The sequence below is a fragment of the Lathyrus oleraceus genome, chromosome 6 (genome assembly GCF_024323335.1).
Source record: "Lathyrus oleraceus cultivar Zhongwan6 chromosome 6, CAAS_Psat_ZW6_1.0, whole genome shotgun sequence".
Lineage (NCBI taxonomy): Eukaryota > Viridiplantae > Streptophyta > Magnoliopsida > Fabales > Fabaceae > Lathyrus > Lathyrus oleraceus.
The window spans coordinates 391,647,611-391,658,218 of record NC_066584.1 but is presented as its reverse complement, the minus strand read 5'-3'; positions in this window follow the sequence as shown (position 1 = coordinate 391,658,218).

Genomic DNA, 10,608 nt, shown 5'->3' with positions numbered 1-10,608 from the left:
TACATCATCAAGAAAGCTTCAAATGAAATTTTGTCCAACATGAAAGTTGAATATCTTTCTCTCCCATTTCCAAAAATTCCAAGATCATGAATTTCTCATGTGTGGTTGAGGAGATATGGTCCCATCATGGCAAAGTGTGGTTGAAAGTTCAAATGGACATAACTTTCAAACCAAAGCTCCAAAATGAGTGGTTCTTTTTGCATTTTGATCCTTATAACATGTACTTTCCAAGCATATCATTACATGGCATGAAATCTCATTGCATGATCATTGGCTTATTCATGAAGTTTTTGGAAGAAAATTGCATAACATCATATTGAATGGTCATGGGCATACAATATCACTTCCAAAGCTTGCATGAACTCATTTTAAGGGATTTTAGGCCTTGAATAAGTACCGTTCACGTGGCTAGCTTGCATGGGGGGTGAAAACTCATTTTTGCACATGCACCACATAGTTGATTAATCACATTGGCATTAAGCTTAAACATGATTAAAACCTCATTAGCATGGCATATATATACTTAATCATAACTGTTTTCCATCATGAGCAACATTTCAGATCTAGATTCAAGAAAATCATCAAAAAAATTCTCTCAAACTTTTTCCAAATTTCTTCACACAAAAGCACATTCTCTTGATTGATTCATGTTCATGAGAGGTTTCTGAGTAGAACTGGACTTGAATTCAAAGCAAACCGTGCCATTTTTGTCCATATGCAAAGCTTGAAGCATCCATGGAACTTGCAAAATCTGTTGGATTCGTGCATACTTGAGCTTCACATTCATCATCAAACACTTCAATAAGCATATTGGAAGAGATCTGAGGCTTGGCTAAGCTTGGAAGCACGTGATTTCAACTTCTGTTCTTCAAGAGGTTAGTTTTCGACCTCTTTTATTTTGCAAATTATTAGGATATTCATGTAGATCCTTGAATGTTGAGAATGTTGGTGGAAAAATCACTTGAATTGGTGCTGTTTTGACAAAGTTAGGCTCGATTCAAGTTTTAGTGACAAATTTTATGCTCTTCGATTTGGCTTTGTTATGGTGTTTTAATGCAAATTAATCATGGATCCTTGATGTATGTGGAAAGATGAACCGATTGCTATGCTTATTTTTCATTTCTGGAACAATTTTTTGAAATCTGGAAAATCCAGATGAAGATCTTCATGAGTTCATGCGTTTCCAGTATTGGCCACGGTTTCGCTACGGTTTAGCTAGGAAAAGCTCATGCAGTTAGCTACGAATTTGAAATACGCTGCATGGCTTAGGGTTAGTCCAAACGCTGTCGTTTGGCTTTGGCGCGTTAGGGAATTTAAAAATGCGCCAGGTTTGATTCCTGGCTGGGGCGAATTTTCAAACTGCATTGCCTTTCTTCCTTTCCCTCCAATTTTCATACCTTGGCTCCATTTCATTTTTCAAATTCTTTCCAAACTTCCAAAAATCATATAAAAATGAAAAATGCTCCAATTGATCTCCAATTTTTTGCGTTGTGTTCCTTATCTTGTCTAGTTTTTTATGATTATTGAATTGCAAGTTGTGCCTGATTAAAAAATTGATTTGTCCTAGGGTGTTTGAACATGTATCCATTCATGATGTTGCCTTATTCATTTGATCATAAAATGCTTGTTTCTTATCCAATGCTTCTGAAATTTTATGTGTGGATTCTAGACATGTTGAGTGACATTTTGGCTTTGGTTTGAGATTTTTCCCATGCTCCCATTCTGTTTTATGCTCATGCTAACTTGGTGTGACAATTTGTGTCACACATGTGATTGTTTGAATTATGATATGTGATTGCCATGCCTAATGATGTCCAATGCCTCTAATTTTTTGTGTGATGATCATGTTATATGTCCTGTTTACTCATGAATTTTGCCAAGATTATTTGAGTCATTTTTGATTTGATGTGCATTTGTTTCTTCTGTTGTCTCAATGTGATCACCATTTGCATGCCTTGCCATGTTTTGCTCATGAAATGAATTTGATTAATGATCTTGATGTGAGACTTTTTGAGTTTTGTTCTTGATTGAATGAGGATGATTCATGTTAAATTTCAAGTTCTGTTTTGAATGTTTGACCCTCTTTTGACCCTAGGCTTTGACCTAGTGGTTTGGACTCACTGTTTGGATTATGGATTTCAGGTTTAGATGCACATTGCCATGATTGGAGTGGCTCATTCTTTTGAGTTTGATTAATTGGTTGATGTTGGCTAACATTGTGTTGTTTTGTAGGTTTTGAGAACAAATTCCCTTGTGCTTGTGCCTTGCTCATTGTTGCCTGATTGCTTTGTCTGTTTATTATTGCCTGATGACTGTTGGTTTGAACTGTGTACTGATTGTCTGGTTGTTTGCAGAGGTACTTTAGTAGCTATAACTCATTGCTTGAGTTGCCTAACTTGGCTTGTGGTTTGCTTACCTTCTAGGTATAACTCTCTGACTTCATGTAGTCTGGAAGACCTGTCCTGTTATGTGGGCAGGCACCTGTCTGAAGCCCTCCTTAAGAGGCAATACTTGTGTTTGTTTATTTTGTGCCCTGTACATACAAAGACCTCCTAAGGGAAGAGGCATTGGCAGATACAAGGGATGTGCAATCCATCCCCTGCTATTCAGTTGTGTCATTCATCCTGCTCACACCATTGTGTGGATGCACTTTGAATCAAAACCCAAGATCCAGTTGTGTCAGTCGTGTAGAGTAGAGTCCCACATTCTGGACTCCCACACTTTCATTTGTCTGAAGCTCTCCCAGGCCAGGGATAAGAGCTGTGAGGTCTTACCCTCACTTCCTATTTCATCTGCTTCACCCTAACTCTCAATGTTAGGGTTAAGAGCTAATCATACCCCATTCCAGTTGCTTGTTTGTTGAGGTTGACATGAACCCTTGACTAAAGCCTAGCCTTGTATGAGCCCATCTGTTTGCATATAGTGTGTGTGCTTGCTTTTGTGCTTTTGATTGATTGTGCTGTGTTAGGATAAGCTTGCTCCCTGTGCAAGTTAGATAGAAACCTTAACATAGGGATCGTATGCATGACAACTTCTAGGCTCGAGTCGTAGTCTCCCTAGTAGTTTGTGTCTCCCTTCGTATCTGGTTAGGTTAGAAGTTCTTTCCCTGCGTAGGGGAACTACGTCGCCCTGATCCTCATACCAGATGAGGTACGTAGGCAGGAGATGAGCTGATCTCTCCGGGCGCCCTTTTTCTTTTTTCAGCCCCTTTGTGTGTGTTTGGAGTCTGACGTAAGTCCAGCGATTGGCAGTTGGTTTCCTGTGTCTTGTTTGCTTGTTGGAGTCTGACGTAAGTCCAGCGATTGGCAGTTGGTTTCCTGTGTGTGTTTGTTGGTTCGGAGTCTGATGTAAGTCCAGTGATTGGCATTCAGTTTCCATGTTTGCCTGTTTGTGTGGAGTCTGACATAAGTCCAGCGATTGGCAGTCGGTTTCCTGTGTGGGTTTTGTTTGGCGTGTGTTAGCCGAGCTACGAGTGCTCTGATTCATCTCCGGTTAGAGAAGATACGTATGCATTGGATGCGACATCCTAGCGAACGCGTTTCCCCCTGTCCCGAACTACGTCGACTCTGATGTCTGTGCCTGACAGACTACGTAGGCCCAGGATGCGATATCCTGCCGAGTCCCGTTTCTGTTGTCTCTCTGTGTTTCCTTCCAGCCTTGTGCAGTTTGTGAGCAGTCTTTAGCAACCTTTCTTCTATTCTTTTGTGCGTGGATCCCGTCGAGTACGACGGATGCGTAGGGGTGCTAATACCTTCCCTTCGGATAACCGACTCCCGATCCCATCTTTCTCTGGTCGCGAGACCATGTCTTTTCCAGGTTTACTTCGAGCGTTTCCTTTCCCTCTTTTGGGATAAATAACGCACGGTGGCGGCTCTGTTGTTTCGTTTTCCCGCCGGTTTTTTCGCGTAATGCGACAGCTGGCGACTCTGCTGGGGAAACTAGAGAAGTTGACCTCTTGCTGGTCCATCTTCCCTAAGCGAGTCTCTCCTAGCGCTCTCTAGGATAGGGTTTGGTTGCTTTTGCTGTTTCATTTATTGCATTTATTTGCATTTATGTTTGCATTTATGTTTGCATTCATCATATTTTCATCTATGCTGGCTAGTTGTTTGTCTCTCTGTTGGGGTGGGAGTTACATGAGGTAAAAGGCCCAATACCCAGGCTATGAGTGAACTCTAGGACACCTAGGAATAGAGTGATTCATGGGAAGCGGGTGGTATTGCGCCACTTAGCGGAACTTGATATCACGAGCAGTTCAGATCCTGATGGGGTATTATCGGTACATACATCTGGTGTGTACATGATGATATTCTATGAAAGGGTTGTTTATCCTGCATTTCTCTCGACCTTACCCTGGCCTAGATTACACCCGTGAGTAGGGAGGGAATGATCATTATTACAGGTACCGTTGGTGACTTGTTGGTGACTATTGGGTAAAAATTGTGGGTCTCAGATGACTTTGGGTCCCAGATGAATTTGTGGTTCCGAATTCAAGCCGAAGCTTTGAACCTGTGCTCCGAGATACACAGCCAGCCAGTCGTGTTCGCATCATTTGCATCATAGCATATTTATCTTCAAAAAAAAAAAATGCAAAAAAAAAAAAAAAGTTAATCCCCTCATGCATATCATTTCTCAGGTTCATTCAGGAGTCTATTCATTGTCAGAGATGGTATCCGTTCCAGAGTTGAAGCGGAAGACTTGCACCTACAGTTTTCACCGTGAGCCTTTGACGTCTCTGATAGAGTTGAGCAACTTGGTGACCGGCGGTAATCAGAAGGTATTTGTTGATCAGTATGGGGATTTGTTGACACTGCTGAGGATGGTGCTAGATCCAGTGCCGTTGCAGACTCTTCTACAGTTCTACGATCCGGAGCTCCGTTGCTTCACTTTCTAGGATTATCAGTTAGCGCCCACTCTTGAAGAGTATTCTATTCTAATTAATGTCCCGATCAGATACCAGGTTCCTTTCTTGGATGTTCCAAAGGAGGTTGATTTCAGAGTTGTTGCCAGAGCTCTTCATCTGAGTATCAAGGAAGTGAGTGACAATTGGAAGTCGAGCGGTGATGTGGTAGGGTTGCCTTTGAAGTACTTGTTGAGGATGGCTAGAGAAGAAGCAAAGAAGGGAAATTAGGAAGCTTTTCATGCTCAGTTAGCTATCATGATTTATGGGATTATGTTATTCCCGAGTATGCCCAACTTGGTGGACTTTGCTGCAGTCATTATTTTCCTTGGAGGAAACCCGGTTCCTACTTTGTTAGCTGACACTTACTATGCTATTCACAGCAGGCATGGTAAGGGTGGAGCTATCAGATGCTGTCTCCCATTGTTGCTCAGATGGTTCTTGTCTCTTCTGCCAGTCAGTGGACCTTTTGTGGATGCTCAGAGCACTCATAAGTGGACTCAGAGGATTATGTCTCTCACATCTTATGATATCAGGTGGCAATCTTACCGGATGGATGTGCATAATGTCATCATGAGTTATGGAGAGTTTCGTAATGTGCCACTTATAGGGACTAAGGGTTGCATCAATTACAGTCCAATTCTTTCTCTTTGCCAGTTAGGGTTTGTGATGAATGGAAGACCACTAGATGCTGAGATAGCTGAGAGTGTATATTTTGAGAAGCGAAGTGACCCTGCTAGATTGGAGCAAGTACGAAGAGCTTGGAAGACCATTGGTGTCAAGGATGGATCTGTCCTAGGGAAGAAGTTTGCCATTGCTATGCCTGGTTACATTGATTGGGTCAAGAAGAGAGTTGAGACTTTGTTGTTGCCCTATGATAGGATGGAGTCTTTGCAAGAGCAACCACCTTTGATCCTTGCTGAGAATGTGCCTGCTGAGCAGTACAAGCAAGCCTTGATGGAGAATCGTCGGTTGAAAGAGAAGGAACGAGATACCCAGATGGAGCTTTACAAAGCCAAAGCTGACAAGTTGAACTTGGCTCATCAACTCAAAGGCATGCAGGGTGAAGATGTTGCTAGATTGAATAGCAAGAAGAGGTCTTATGAGGAGATGGAGGCCTTGTTGAATGCAGAACATCGGGAGTGCTTGAGGTTGCAGAGAACTGAAGCCAGTTACCAGAAGAAGATAAGAGACCTGGAAAAACAGCTTAGAGACAAAGACATCCAGTTGAAGAAGGAAGTAGATTTGAGACATGCACCAGAGAGCCAGCTTGGAGGAGAAGTTGTGGAGCTCAGAAGACAACTGAAGGAGAAGCTCACTCCCTTGCCAGAATGTTCAGAATGTGACCTGTTGATAGACCAGTGTCAGTACCTGAAGACTCTCATTCCTGGAGGACATCTGTCTTAGCTTGTATTTGTTGTTTATGTTGATAGTCACCTCCAGGCTTGTTGGATGGGATTCATTGTTGTACTCTAATCATTTGGATCTTTGCTTTGTTGTATGATACTTGTTGCTCATATCTATAGATGAGATTGTTGATGTTTCACCTCGTGCTCATTTATCCTGTGTAGGTTTGCTTCTGTGTTGTTCATTGTTGCAGGTTTCCATTTCTTGAAAGATGAATTGGGCTCTTGAATTCCTGGGAAATGAACATACCATGTGCATCATATGCATCATAAGCATCATACACATATCATTTTGCATTACAGGTGTTCATGATCGAGACTTCTCACTCTGGTTCCTGTTTTAGGCAGGATTGCTGATCAACATCCGCACCGCTACGCAACCCGACTGAATCATCAGAGGAACATGGACCAAGTTCAGGCAGAGTTGGCTGAGATAAGGGCTAACATGGCCTAATTCATGACAATGATGCAAGGGGTCGTTCAAGGGCAAGAGGAGCTGCGTGCCTTAGCCCAGAGACAAGAAGCTGTACTCCCACCTCCTAGTCGTGCTTCGCCAGTTGGTGTTCTTGTGAATGATGGTGTTGTTGCTGCTGCTCCCGCCAATGATTACACCGTGGGTGATGAATTGAGGGGTATTCAGATTAATGGACAACCTCTTGTTGCAGAGACTGTTAATGCCAGAGCTACCCGGGCTCCCATTCGCCATCCTGCTCCGCTGGTTGACAGACAAGAAGACATGTTCACGCTGCTCAGTGAAGATGATGATGTTGGAAGAGTTGAAGAGAGGGATCGGAAGGTTGATGCCCTAGCTGAAAAGATCCGAGCTATGGAATGTCAGAACTCCCTGGGGTTTGATGTTACTAATATGGGCCTGGTTGAGGGATTGAGAATTCCTTACAAGTTCAAAGCGCCTTCTTTTGATAAATACAACAGTACTTCTTGCCCTCGCACCCACGTGCAGGCTTATTACAGGAAGATCTCTGCCTACACAGATGACGAAAAAATGTGGATGTATTTCTTCCAGGATAGCTTGTCTGGAGCTTCCTTGGATTGGTACATGGAGCTAAAGAGAGAATCCATTCGAAGTTGGAGAGATCTAGGTGAAGCCTTCTTGAGGCAATATAAACATAATATGGACATGGTGCCGAGCCGGACTCAGTTGCAGAGTCTATGTCAGAAATCTGGTGAAAGTTTCAAAGAGTACGCCCAGAGATGGCGTGAATTGGCCGCAAGAGTGCAACCTTCTATGCTGGAGAGGGAATTGACTGACATGTTTATCGGGACATTACAAGGTGTATTCATGGACCGGATGGGGAGCTGCCCGTTCGGTAGTTTTTCAGATGTTGTAATTTGTGGGGAGAGGACAGAGAGCCTTATCAAAGCTGGGAAGATTCAGGATGCTGGTTCCTCATCTTCAAAGAAGCCGTTTTCGGGGGCACCCCGTAGGAGGGAGGGTGAGACGAATGTTGTGCACAGTAGAAGAAATATGAACAGAGGTCAATACCGCCAGGTTGCCGCTGTAACCATTCCAGCACCTCAACCGCGTCAACAGCAACAACAGAGAGTTCAACAACCGCCACAACAACAACAACAGCAACGTCCGTATCAGCCTAAACAGAGGATGCCTGATCGTCGTTTCGACCCGTTGCCAATGACCTACGCTGAATTGCTGCCCGAACTGCTCAGATTGGGGTTCGTTGAGTTGCGTACGATGGCTCCGTTGACAAAGATACCACCTGGGTATGATGCCAACGTTCGTTGTGACTTCCACTCTGGTGCACCGGGGCACCATATTGAGAACTGTCGGGCTTTCCATCATAAGGTCCAGGACTTAATTGACGCCAAAACTATCAATTTTGCTCCTGTGCCTAATGTTGTGAACAATCCTATGCCTCAGCATGGTGCGCATAGGGTAAACAATGTGGAAGATGGGGAAGCTGAAGACTTGGTGGTCGGTGTTGATGAGATTCAGACTCCGTTGGTTGTTGTGAAGGATCGTCTGCTGAATGGGGGAGTGTTCCCGGGCTGTGGTAAGGGTTGTTCAGATTGTGTTCATTCAAAGAATGGTTGTGTACAGTTGAGGGCTGGTATCCAGAGATTAGTTGATGAGGGCTGTCTACAGTTTAGTCGGGCCGTGAAGGATCGTGGGGTGGTGTCAACCGTCACCATTTATTTCAAACCATCCGAGGGGCGTGGCCAGAGAATTGTTAGTGCACCCACAACTGTTGGTACTCCTGTTACCATTTCTGCGCCAGTAACTGTCAGTGCTCCCTCCACTGTTGTTGTGTCTGGTAGAAGACCGGTTGAAAACAGTAAGGCTATGCCATGGAAGTACGACAACGCTTACCGTAGCAACAGAAGGGCTGAAAGTCAGGTCAGGCCAGTTAATCAAGCTCCGGTGACTATTGGGTTGCCTAGTAGAACTCCTGTGGTTGTTAGTCCAGTGGTGGACAATGTAGGGGGTCCTGGAGGTTTCACAAGGAGTGGTCGTCTGTTCGCACCGCAGCCTTTGAGAGACAATAATGCTGAGGCACTCGCCAAAGCTAAAGGTAAACAAGCTGCGGTTGATGAAGGACCTGTTCAGAAGGAGGCGTCTGAGGGTTCATTTGAGAAAGATGTGGAGGAGTTCATGAAGATTATAAAGAAGAGTGACTACAAGATTGTAGATCAGCTGAATCAAACTCCGTCCAAGATTTCCATACTCTCATTGCAATTGTGCTCTGAGGCACACCGTAACGCCTTGCTGAAAATGTTGAATCTGGCTTACGTGCCTCAAGAGATCTCTGTCAACCAGTTGGAGGGGGTTATTGCTAATGTCAGCACCATGCATGGTTTGGGGTTTACAGATTTGGATCTGACGCCTGAAGGTCGCAACCATAACAAGGCCCTGCATATCACTATGGAGTGCAAAGGCGCAGTATTGTCACATGTGTTGGTGGATACTGGCTCGTCTTTGAACGTATTGCCCAAGAAGATTCTGAGCAAGATAGATGTGGAAGGGGTTGTCCTTACTCCGAGTGATCTTATCGTTCGTGCATTTGATGGATCCAAACGGTCTGTTTTTGGTGAAGTCACGTTGCCGGTGAAGATTGGCCCGGAGGTGTTCAGTATTGTCTTCTATGTGATGGATATTCAGCCAGCATATAGTTGTTTATTGGGACGTCCCTGGATCCATGGGGCTGGGGCAGTTTCGTCAACTCTCCACCAAAAGCTGAAGTATGTTTGGAACGGTCAGATTGTGACTGTGTGCGGTGAAGAAGACATTCTGGTGAGTCACCTATCCTCTTTAAAGTATGTAGAGATGGATGGCGAGATCCATGAAACTTTATGCCAGGCATTTGAGACTGTTGCTCTTGAGAGGGTGGCTTTTGCTGAGCAGAAGAAGCCAAGTGCCTCAATTGCATCATACAAGCAAGCTATGGAGGTTGTCAACTCGGGCAATGCAGAAGACTGGGGCAAGATGGTGGACCTGCCCATTAAAGAAGATAAATTTGGTATTGGTTATCAACCTTTGCAGGCGGAGCAGATTGAGCAGAAAGGGCCAAGTACCTTTACCAGCGCTGGGCTGATGAATCATGGTGACGTCTTTGCAGCTGGTGGTGAAGACGGGGACAGTGACTATGATGTGGACAACTGGGTGCGCCCTTGTGCTCCAGGCGAGAGGGTCAATAATTGGACAGCCGAAGAAGTGGTCCAAGTTACTCTTCAAACAGAGTAATTTTCTTTTGTTTTTCATTTTGCACAAAACCCTACGTTCTGCCCAAGACGTAGTGGTTCATTGTAGGGCCTCATCATGTTTTTCAATGATTATCATTAATAAAGGACGTTTTGCAAACAATTTTGTGCTCACTGTCTTTCTCATTTTATTTTTCACTTTTTTCAAAACAATAAAAATGGCAATGTTTTTGTTTTTGTGACATTCTTGAACTCTTTTTTCTAAAATAAAGCATTAAACATGCAGACTTGATCTTACGGACTCCACTATGAACAGTTCTGTTATGGCTCAGTATGATTTCAATAATCCCATCTACCAAGCTGAAGAGGAGAGTGAGGAAGACTGTGAACTCCCCAAAGAACTGGTCAGATTGTTGAAGCAGGAGGAAAGGGTCATCCAACCTCATCAGGAGGAGTTAGAGATTATTAACCCGGGTACTGAGGACGCCAGAAAAGAGATCAAGATCGGGGCTGCTTTGAAAGAAGATGTCAAGAGAAGGTTGATTGAGATACTGAGAGAATATGTGGAGATATTCGCCTGGTCGTATCAAGATATGCCTGGGTTGGATACCGATATCGTGGTGCATAGGC